General features: G+C 40.4%; 1 long non-coding RNA gene across 1 annotated transcript; it reads right to left on the minus strand.

Moving 5' to 3' along the window:
* Positions 1-3,265: 3,265 nt before the first annotated feature.
* On the minus strand, positions 3,266-8,235 carry LOC125409855 (uncharacterized). The gene is made up of 2 exons (XR_007234906.3): positions 8,092-8,235; positions 3,266-3,785 (listed from the first exon to the last, which is right to left on the minus strand). It is a non-coding gene; the product is annotated as an uncharacterized LOC125409855 (long non-coding RNA).
* Between the last annotated feature and the right edge of the window lie 1,541 nt (positions 8,236-9,776).

A 9,776-nucleotide genomic window follows, 5' to 3' on the forward strand; every position in this document is an offset into this window, starting at 1 on the left:
TACATTCAGGACACACATTATCACTGTAGTTTCCTTCCAGATCCTCCTCACCTCCATAGCTACCCAACTCTTTATGTTCTTTCTCCCTTATTCTTTAAAAATGGAAGGAAGGAAGGAAGGAAGGAAGGAAGGAAGGAAGGAAGGAAGGAAGGAAGGAAGAAAAAATCCACAAAATTGAACATCAAAACAGACAAAATGCTACTATAACAAAAAAAGCCAAAACAAAGTAATATGACACATATGTCTACAAAAGCACTGTTGCATTTATATTTTGTTGGCCATACTGCACCTGCAATGCAAGATGAAAATATCCTTCAAATGCATATGAAATACTTACTAAAATTGACAGTATTCAAGGTCATGAAGCTGGTCTCAACAGATTTTTAAATACTGAGGTAATAAAATGGTCTTACACTAGACTGAGCTGTATTAGGAATCAGTAATACTTGCCATGACTTGCATGGCTTTGGTCTGGACCTGACTGGGGCAACTGGGATTGAATAGTCACAAGTAATGTCGAGCTGGGACCCAGTGAGCCACGTACTCATGCGCAGATGCAGTAGAGAAGCTCATTGCGAGCTTATTATGTGCAGCTGCATGAGGAGAGGTTTGCTAATCTCAGTAGGGGATCTCTGCAAGGGAGCAGTCTCAGGATGTAATCTTCTGGGAAGAGGAAGCTGTGGCTGATACTGTCTGGACACATTGCACAGCATTACACAGCGAAAGGCTTCGCCGTCCCCCTGAGCTTGACCTAAGGAAGGTTTTGTCATTCCTGTGGGTCTGAGACAATGGGATCCATGACAGGGTCATATTCATGTGGACAATACACATTTACTAGGGACTTCATCGACTCTGAACAAATAACATCACTAGAAACTTAGAAACATTTACAGGTATTGATATTGACTGAAAGTACCCAAGGGCCTGGTGATATAAACTGTATTTCTAACTGCTCTGGAGGTTGAGAAAAGAAGATCAAAAGCAAGCTAAAGGCTTACCTAAACAATTTTGAGAAACCCTGACTCAAAATTAAAAGGATGGTGGAATAAAAAATTGGAATTAGAGTTCAGTAGTAGAGCATTTGCTTAGCATGCATAAAAGTCTCGGTTTAATCCACAGTTCTTCACACACACACACACACACACACACACACACACAAACTGTGGAAAAGGAAGAAGACACTATAAAACTCATGCCCTGCTTAACTTGAAACTATTAATGATATCACATTGTTTGAGAAAATAGTTGAATGTGACTATTTTCAAAGGGAAATAGAAAATTACATAGTCATTCTTCAAAACAGTTGAACTTATAATAAACAATATCCTTCATACACTCTTCTAAGCCTTTAAGGATATTTCAGATATGAACTCATATTTCTTTCTTAAAGATTAATAATGGAGAAGGCTTGTTTATTTATTTACTTATTTATTTATTTATTGGTTTTTTGGGACAGGGTTTCTCTGTAGTTTTGGAGCCTGTCTTATAACCAGTTCTTGTAGACCAGGCTGCCCTCAAACTCACAGAGATCTGCCTGCCTCTGCCTCCTGAGTGCTGGGATTAGAAACGAGTGATGTCTCACTATGTTGCCAAAACTGACAATGAGTTCCTGGGCTCAAATGATCTTCTGCTGGAGTCCCAGCATTTGGTTTTTAATTATTGTACATTTATTATTACTTCTTTCAATTAATTTGAAATATATCTCTAAGAAAATGTATATTGCCTCTTGGAGAGAAACATTTGCATACTGTCAAAAAGCTATTTTTTCTCAAGGCCAGTCCCTAAGCCAAAATTAAAAAAAAAAATCAAAAAAGTTGGGCGATACGGGTGAGGGTTCCATATAATCATTAAACTTCTAAAGAGTAGAATTACTGGCATTATCTCCAGAATCTGTCAGTTTCGAAGGAAAAGTTAAACACGTGCTGCTCCGGCCATATTGTTAGTCTTCTGTTGTCACTTTAAGAACTAACCACGCCCACCCAGCCACTTCTGACCTCCCCCTTCGCCATCTTTCTCTCTCTCTTGTGTGGTTGTCTCCTGTCGTGTGCACACGTTTCTCTCTGTCTCTGTGTCTTTATGTCTTTATATTTGTCTATATTTGTCTCTCTGTTTTTCTCTTCTTTAAGCAATAAATGTCTCCCTCTTCTTTAAATAATACTATGTCCTATGAGTCTTTTATCCGCCGTAACCGCCCGCCTAATTCCCCCGGCCGCATGGCGTTGCAGGGACTCACGGCCATCCTTGCCGGACTCCGCGAGCCGCCCGGGACATCCCATCATCATATTCTTTTTAAAAGAACAAAACATATTATGAACACTTAATAAATAATTCCGATTGGGTATATTAATTAATTAATGCAAATTGAGACAAATGTTTAGTAAATTAAAGGAATCTAGACTAAAAGATACCTGATTAAAGTTAATGGCAACTTATATAGAAGAAGGTAGATGGGAATAGTGGAACACACCTACTAATTCCCAACCACTCTGAAAGTGAAGGCAGTGGGATCCCAACTTTGGAACCAGCCAATATTTCGTGAGACCCTGCCTCAAAAGAAAGACAATTGGGAATACAGACCAGTGATAGAAGATTTATAAAGTATGGATGAAGTCCTTAGTTCATTTCCCAATCCTAGTGGGAAGGGATATATGGAATACTAGTTGTTCACAAAGATAGGAAAATATTTAAAATCTACTGGAAAGGGTACACTATTAAAATTGAGAAAGGTAAACCAGACAGTGGTGGTGCACACCTTTAATCCCAGCACTTGGGAGGCAGAGATAGGCAGATCTCTGTGAGTTGGAGGCCAGCCTGGTCTACACGGTGAGTTCAAGGACAGCCAGGGCTACACAGAGAAACCCTGTCTCAAAAAAAAAGAAAAGAAAAGAAAAAGAGAGGAAGGAAGGAAGAAAGAAAGGAAGGAAGGAAAGAAGGAAGGACAGAAGGAAGGAAGAAAGAAAGGAAGGAAGAAAGGAAGAAAAAAAGAAAGAAAAAAGAAATAAAGGCCAGCTTCAGTTGTATAACAAGTTCAAAACTAGCCTGGTCTGTGCAAGACCCTGTCTCAAAAATAAAAATAAAAAACATACAAAATATTTATTAATAACAAGTCACAAAGAATTCTATTTTATGATAATCCTTTGGTATATTTTGGTAATTTTTGTCATTTATTAAAAAGAAAAAAATTATAATTTTAATGATTAGTTATTCTTATAAACAATTAAATCTTGGCTGGATATTCAACACTACAGATGTAGAACATTGTCAATGCTTTCCAAATGCTTTTATTTCATAATCATCACTGCTGAGAAACACCACTTCACATAAATTCATAGTACAAAATGGAAAAAAAAAAAACCAAACAAACTGTTCAGGGCCATTGCAGAAATTCTGTTCCGATCCTGAGTTATCTTCATTTAACAGCTTTTGTGAGCCTCAAGTTAGCAAACAGTAATTTTAAAACTCAAACGTTCCAACATAAGACAATCCATAGACATAGTAACTGGGTATTTACACGCTGAAGAATAACAGGAAGAAAATATGGAATTATGCTTTCCATTACGTTTCTGTAAGGTTAAGACTGTGTGCGCAGAAAAAACACTGCAGTTCATAATTTACAACCACCTGGAATCTGAGCCATTTCCAGAAGTATCTGTGGATGTCGCCGCTCAGTATGAGCATCACGCGGTGCCCGGTGTGGGTGGAAAATTCAGCACCAGGAAGACAGTGAAGCTGCGAAGAGGGGCACGGCCGAGCACTGCCAGGCACGGGTCAGCTTCAGTCTATGCCTAAGGTTGGAATAATTTGTAGTTGTCAGAAACACCGCACTGCGGCCAAGCTACTCACAACTCCCACACAGCCCACACGGGATCAGATCAGGCTTAACAAAGCCATTGTCTGGCCCTCTGCTGTATGCAGTGTGGGTTCCGGACCAGGGGAAGCAATATTACCTGGGCTCCTCTCACAAATGCAGATTTGTCTTTTAACAAGACTCCAAATAAATCATTATACACTAACATCTGGGACTCGGTGCTTTAGCGGAGAAGGCCATCACCTCACACAAAGCAACTCGAACCGCTTCAAACCGCTGGTGTTTTTATTTCTTCCGATGCTGATTTTTTTTTTATTGAAACTGTTTTAAACATCAGAAGTTCATTTATGAAATTTAATTTTCGTACATCCTTTTAGAGGTTTCAAAGGGCAGTAGTTTATTTTAATGTTTACGCCTTTTCCTTTCAAGAAGGCATTTACTATCCCAAACGAAGCTTGTCTTCTTGGATTTTTGTCAACAATGGCCTCTACAAAGCCCTTCAAGGACAGAGAGTGGGTTTTATCTCTTAATTTTTTTGTACCTTTTGTTCTGAACAGTAAGTCCAAAGACACAAAGTTAGTCTTCCTTCTCAGGTGCATTGTAGAAAAAGCAAACTTAACTTCTTACTAAAAGCAGCAGCAACAAAAATCTCCGTTTCCTCTTCCTCTGCCAATCCAATCTAGACTACTGCCGTAGGCAAGAGAGATGACCCCCAAGTTTTGTTAGGTCTGTCACTACCCGAGAGTCCATTCAATTCTTGGAGCAAATCCGTGAGTGTCCTTTCGCGAGGAGCGCACACTTTTCAGAGTCACACATCTTCTAAATGATGTGTATTTCCTACACTACAGACTGGCGTTGTAAACTCTGCACTCCAATGTGCTAGGTTTGTTAACAGTGACCAAAATAAATATACTGTTTTCAAAATGCAATGAACAATTTTAAAATTCTGGTTCCTCTTTCTGTTAGGAGAGATGTCATTGGTTTGAAAGAAAAGTGTTTGCATTCTGTGATTTTGCCCTCTTCATGCCAGACATCCTTAGCCATTTACTCGTCATAGAAAAGGACAGAGTTTTTCTTTCCCCTCTTTCTACTGATAGTATGGGTATTATAAAGGAATTTCTGAAAGTATTTCTGCCTGGAGTCCCAGAAGTTGAATATAGTAAAAGGTTTTTTTTTTTCAAAATACCTTTCATAATTCACTCTTATAAGCCTTCAAAGTTGATTTTTTTTTTTGGCTAATCTAATTATTTGGCTAATAATCAAATCATCCTGCTTTCTCTGGTCAAATATTCTATCTGTCTGTCTATCTATCTATCTATCTATCTATCTATCTATCTATCTATCTATCTAATCCCCACTTCTCTCCCCTCTCTTATTAACCAACTCCTTAAAAACAATTTTTTCAATACTTTGTTGGAATATGTACTGGAATGATCTGTCCTGTCCCTTTAAGAGACAAGCCCCGTCACTCCCCCAGCCTCCACCTGAAGGCAGGCAGATCTTACTTCCTGCCTGCAGCCTAGGTCTCTTCCTTTCTGTCTCTCTCCCAAAGAGGCAGGTTCTGCCTCCCTTCCTTCTCCCCACTTCTCCCTTTTCCCCCTCTCTATGTCTTTCTCTGCCTCTCTGCTCTTCCACCTTCTCCCTTTTTCACCTTCCCTTCCATAACCCACTAAATAAATATCCAACCTCACACTACATGGCGTTCCTATTCATGTCTCTGTCTCTCACCTGCCACATGGCTCCCTGCCAGGGATCAGCTGCCTTCAGAGACTTGTGGCATGGTCTCATGGCATACCTATCGATCCCAGTCTCTCACCTACCATGCAGCTCTGTGCCTAGGACCCACTGTCTCTCATGGCCCCACGGGCCACTCAGGGGGACTCCCTGCCTGGGACCCAGCTGCCTTAGCGGTCTCAGAACCCACTGTCTGCCACTGCTTGGGAACCTGCGGTGTGGTCTCATGGCCCGCTGCCCACTGCCCCCACTCAGGGACCTGCAGCATTTCTGCCCCTGTGCCCCTCGGGGAACCTGTAGCATTTTCATGGACTTTTACTACTTTTCTGTTTTTATAGCCCTAATATAACAAATAAACTTTTAAGAGTATATTGTAACATAATTCAGACTTTTCTTAGTAGCAGTCTCTGTGAACACACTGCTGGAGTTAATACCATAGCATCTTCTCAGGCACCTTTTCTTGACTGATACAAACGATGAAGTCATTCTTGACGGAGTTAGAAAAAGCCTCCTGACATAACCATCGGACATACTGTTGGATCCCAATTCTAAAACTGTTGTTCCCAGCTGCTCTTCCCCCATACTTACTGTGCCTGCTGCTGGGGCTTACCTGTACCGCCTTGTATTTCTGATTCCATGGGAAATACATTTACCTGCACTATATAAGCCTCTTGAGCTGTAACACTTGATCCCCCAGTTCTCAGCAAAACATCTAGTCTCCCACCACCTTGGTCCTTTTCTGTACTGCTAAACACCTGATCCACCCTTGAACCCCAAAACTATTTGATTTGATCTGTTGATTGGCTTTTGCGTTTTCACTGGCAAAGTGTGTTTCCGTCTAGGTGATTCACAATTGGGAGGGGGAGTTTTCCTAGAGAGCGGAGGCAGCTGCCTAACCCATGGAAACGAGAGACAGCTGCACACTTCAGCCTCTCTTTTACTCCCACAATAAAGTATGTAAAACTCAGCAGGGCGTGTGTTTCCTACATGATCCAATGGCGATTACTTGCTTAGTGCTCTGTTTCGTATTTATTTAGAAATAGCCAAAGATAGCACTGAGTTCTATAAAATAGAACCAAAGTAACCTATACTTCTCTGCATGAGCACAAGATTTCAGAAATAATGCATTACTTTATCCCAAAGAATAATCAGATATATACATTATTCATTCATTATCTTCTACAATCTCAGCTGGTCTTGTGTGCAAGACACAATATACAAACAAAAGCATCCTGATCTTCACAGATTAGAGATAAAAGAACAGACTTCCTAATAAACCTTAACATTTGTTTTTGGTTTGGTTTGGTTTGGTATTTTTGGTTTGGAGAGGCGGTTGGTTGGTTGGTTGGTTGGTTGGTTGGTTGGTTGGTTGGTTTTTCAGTTTAGTTTGCTTCGTGTTTGTTTTAGAGACCGGGCCTCTCGTAACCTCAAACTCACTATGTAGCCTAGGATGACCTTAAATTTCAGATCCTCCTTCCTCTATCCCATGAATGCTGAGATAACAAGTGTGGCCACCGTGCCCATTTTATTTCGTGCTGGATACAGAATTTATGGCTTTGTGTATGCTAGACAAGCACTCTACTAGAGAGATACATTCCAGCCCTGCTTTGCTTTTAACTAAAATTCCCTCCATTGTATATATTGAGTCTGCTGCTATCTGTTTTTATTTTTAATTTTTAAAATAGATTTATTTTATGTATATGGATGTTTTGCCTTCATGAATTTAAGGGTACCACACGCATGCCTGGTGCCCCAGGAGGTCAGAAGAGGATGTTGGTTTCCTGGATCAAGAGTCACTGTCCATTGTAACTGCCACCTGGGTGATGAAAATCAAACCTGGGACCTCTGGGAGAGTAAACAGTGGTCTCGCCCTCTGGGCCATCTCTCCAGCCCCTGCTATACAGTTTTCAACAAAGGTCACTCTCTTATAGTTACTTTCCTATTGCTGAATTAAAGCATCTTAACCAAGGCAAAAACGAGTTTATTGGGAGCTTAACTAAATAGGATTATAGTCTGTGGTTATCATGGCAAGGAGCCTGACAGCCAATGTCCTCTTCAAAGTCCTGTGGGTAACAAGCATGCATGTGGTACACAGACATACATGTGTTTTGGAATATTTGTTTGCACTGTGAAGACGTGTCTTTGCCAAGGTGCCTTCTGATTGGTTTAATAAAGAGCTGAATGGATCAATAGCTAGGCAGGAAGGGGTTAGATGGGACTTTCAGGGACAGAGAGGGCTCTGGGAAGAAGAAAGGCAGAGTTGCACAAGCCAGAGACAGAAAGAAAACCGGAAGTGCAAGATAAAAGAAAGGTAATGCCATGTGACAGAGCATAGATTAATGTAAATGAGTTAATTTAAGTTATAAGAGCTAGTGGGACCAGCTTAAGCTATGGCCAAGCTTTTATAATTAATAAGAAATCTTCATGTCATTATTTGTGGACTGGTGGTCTCAATAAGAAACTACTACTACATATATGTAAGCAAAACTTTCATGTATGTAAAATAAAATAATAAATCTTAAAAACAATATACCTAGCAGGGAGCTTACCCAGTTCCCAACTGAAAGCAAATATTGGTTGTTGTTCTTGTTGCGGTTCCACATGGGAACTGTGGGGCAGCACTGATGTCGGCCTTGCTTCTTGCCAAGGAAACCATAATCTTGAAGATTCGCAAATCTCCTAAGGACTGGAGGAAAGTCTGGCCAAGGGGCAAGGAGTGAATTTTGGTTAATCTGTGACATTGGTTAAACTAGGTAACAAAAACTCTTAAACAATAGTCCTTAAACATTTAAAATTACCTCAGGAATTCCATGCTGGGGGTGAGAATAGGCTGGAGTCTTGGTGTCAAAGGAGGAACTTGCCTCAAAGGCAGAGATTTCACACAGTTCTGTCTTATCTCATGGCTAAATCAGCATCTGCATATTTCCTTCTTGGTCTTTTTTTTTCTCTCCCTTTTTACAAAATTTTAAGACTGTTACAGGAAAGACTTGAGAGAAAGCAGGACTCTGGTTCTCTTCTGTTTGGTCAAACTATAAACAAACCCCCTTTCCTTTATCAAATTGTCCTTTATCAATTTCTGCTTCCTGATTTCTTTTGAAGTACAGGGAAACTGGAGTGGTGGTTCACATGTTCAGGGGAAGGAGAAAGGTGAATGCATGACCGGAGTACGTCATTCCTGGGCTGTCTCATTGACCTGCGTGTTCATTAGTGCGTTCCCATAGTCTAAGAACACTGAAATTCTCTGGCGTTTTCTCAAATGCTAAGCATGTGGATGTTAACATAACGTAACCTTATAGTTTAATTATAAAAGTGTGCCTACCACAATTTTCACCTCAATGTGATTGTATGTGCCACAGAATCCTGCCCTCTAACTTTCCTAAGAAAAAGAAGCTATTTAAAGCCTTAGTAGGAATCCAGGAGGAATTCCTTTGAGAGTTATAAAGAGATTTTCCTTTCATTTATTCAAGCATTTCACTTTCGTGACGTTGTTAATTTCATGGCAAATATCAGTGACTCTTGAATTTGATCTTGAGGGACAACTCTTAACATGACAGAGAAAGAAACCATCCAAAAGAAGAAGAATGGGCACAACAGAGAAACACAGGCGGGCACAACAGAGAAACACAGGAGGGCACAGCACACTCTGATGGGGCGAAGACCCAGCTGAGCAGAAAGGGTGGCCACAGCCCTGTAGAAACAGACACCAGCTAAACAATAAGGATTTTTAATCCTAGTGATGGCCAGGAGCTATTAGGCAACTGCAAATGACAGAATGACATTATTAGTCAATGTGCTTCTTGAAAAAAACATGCTGTGGCAATAAAAGAAATTATTTGGAAAGTGGTAGTGTACACCTTAAATCCCAGAACTCGAGAGGCAAAAGCAGACAGATCTCTGCGGTTTCCAGGCCACCTTGTCTTCCTAGTTTTATGCCAGCCAGGATTATATAATGAGACCCTGTCTCAAAACAAAACAAAACAAAATAATAAATAAAATGAGAATACACTTAAATTACTACATAAATCTAACAAAAGCTGTAAGGACCTGAGAAAGGGAGGAAGAAAAGAAGGAATAGAATGGTAATTAAGACAGCGATTCTCTTTCCACCACTTTGGTGCTTGTGGAAGCCTGCTGGGCATGAGACTTCTAAGTACGTCTGTAAGTCTAACTAGAAATGAGGTCTCCAGAAGCAAAGAGAGCACACGTCTCTTCTTAAAATTGAAGGCGTTTATGC

The sequence above is a fragment of the Myodes glareolus genome, chromosome 1 (assembly GCF_982192425.1).
Source record: "Myodes glareolus chromosome 1, mMyoGla1.1, whole genome shotgun sequence".
In the NCBI taxonomy this organism is placed as follows: Eukaryota; Metazoa; Chordata; class Mammalia; order Rodentia; family Cricetidae; genus Myodes; species Myodes glareolus.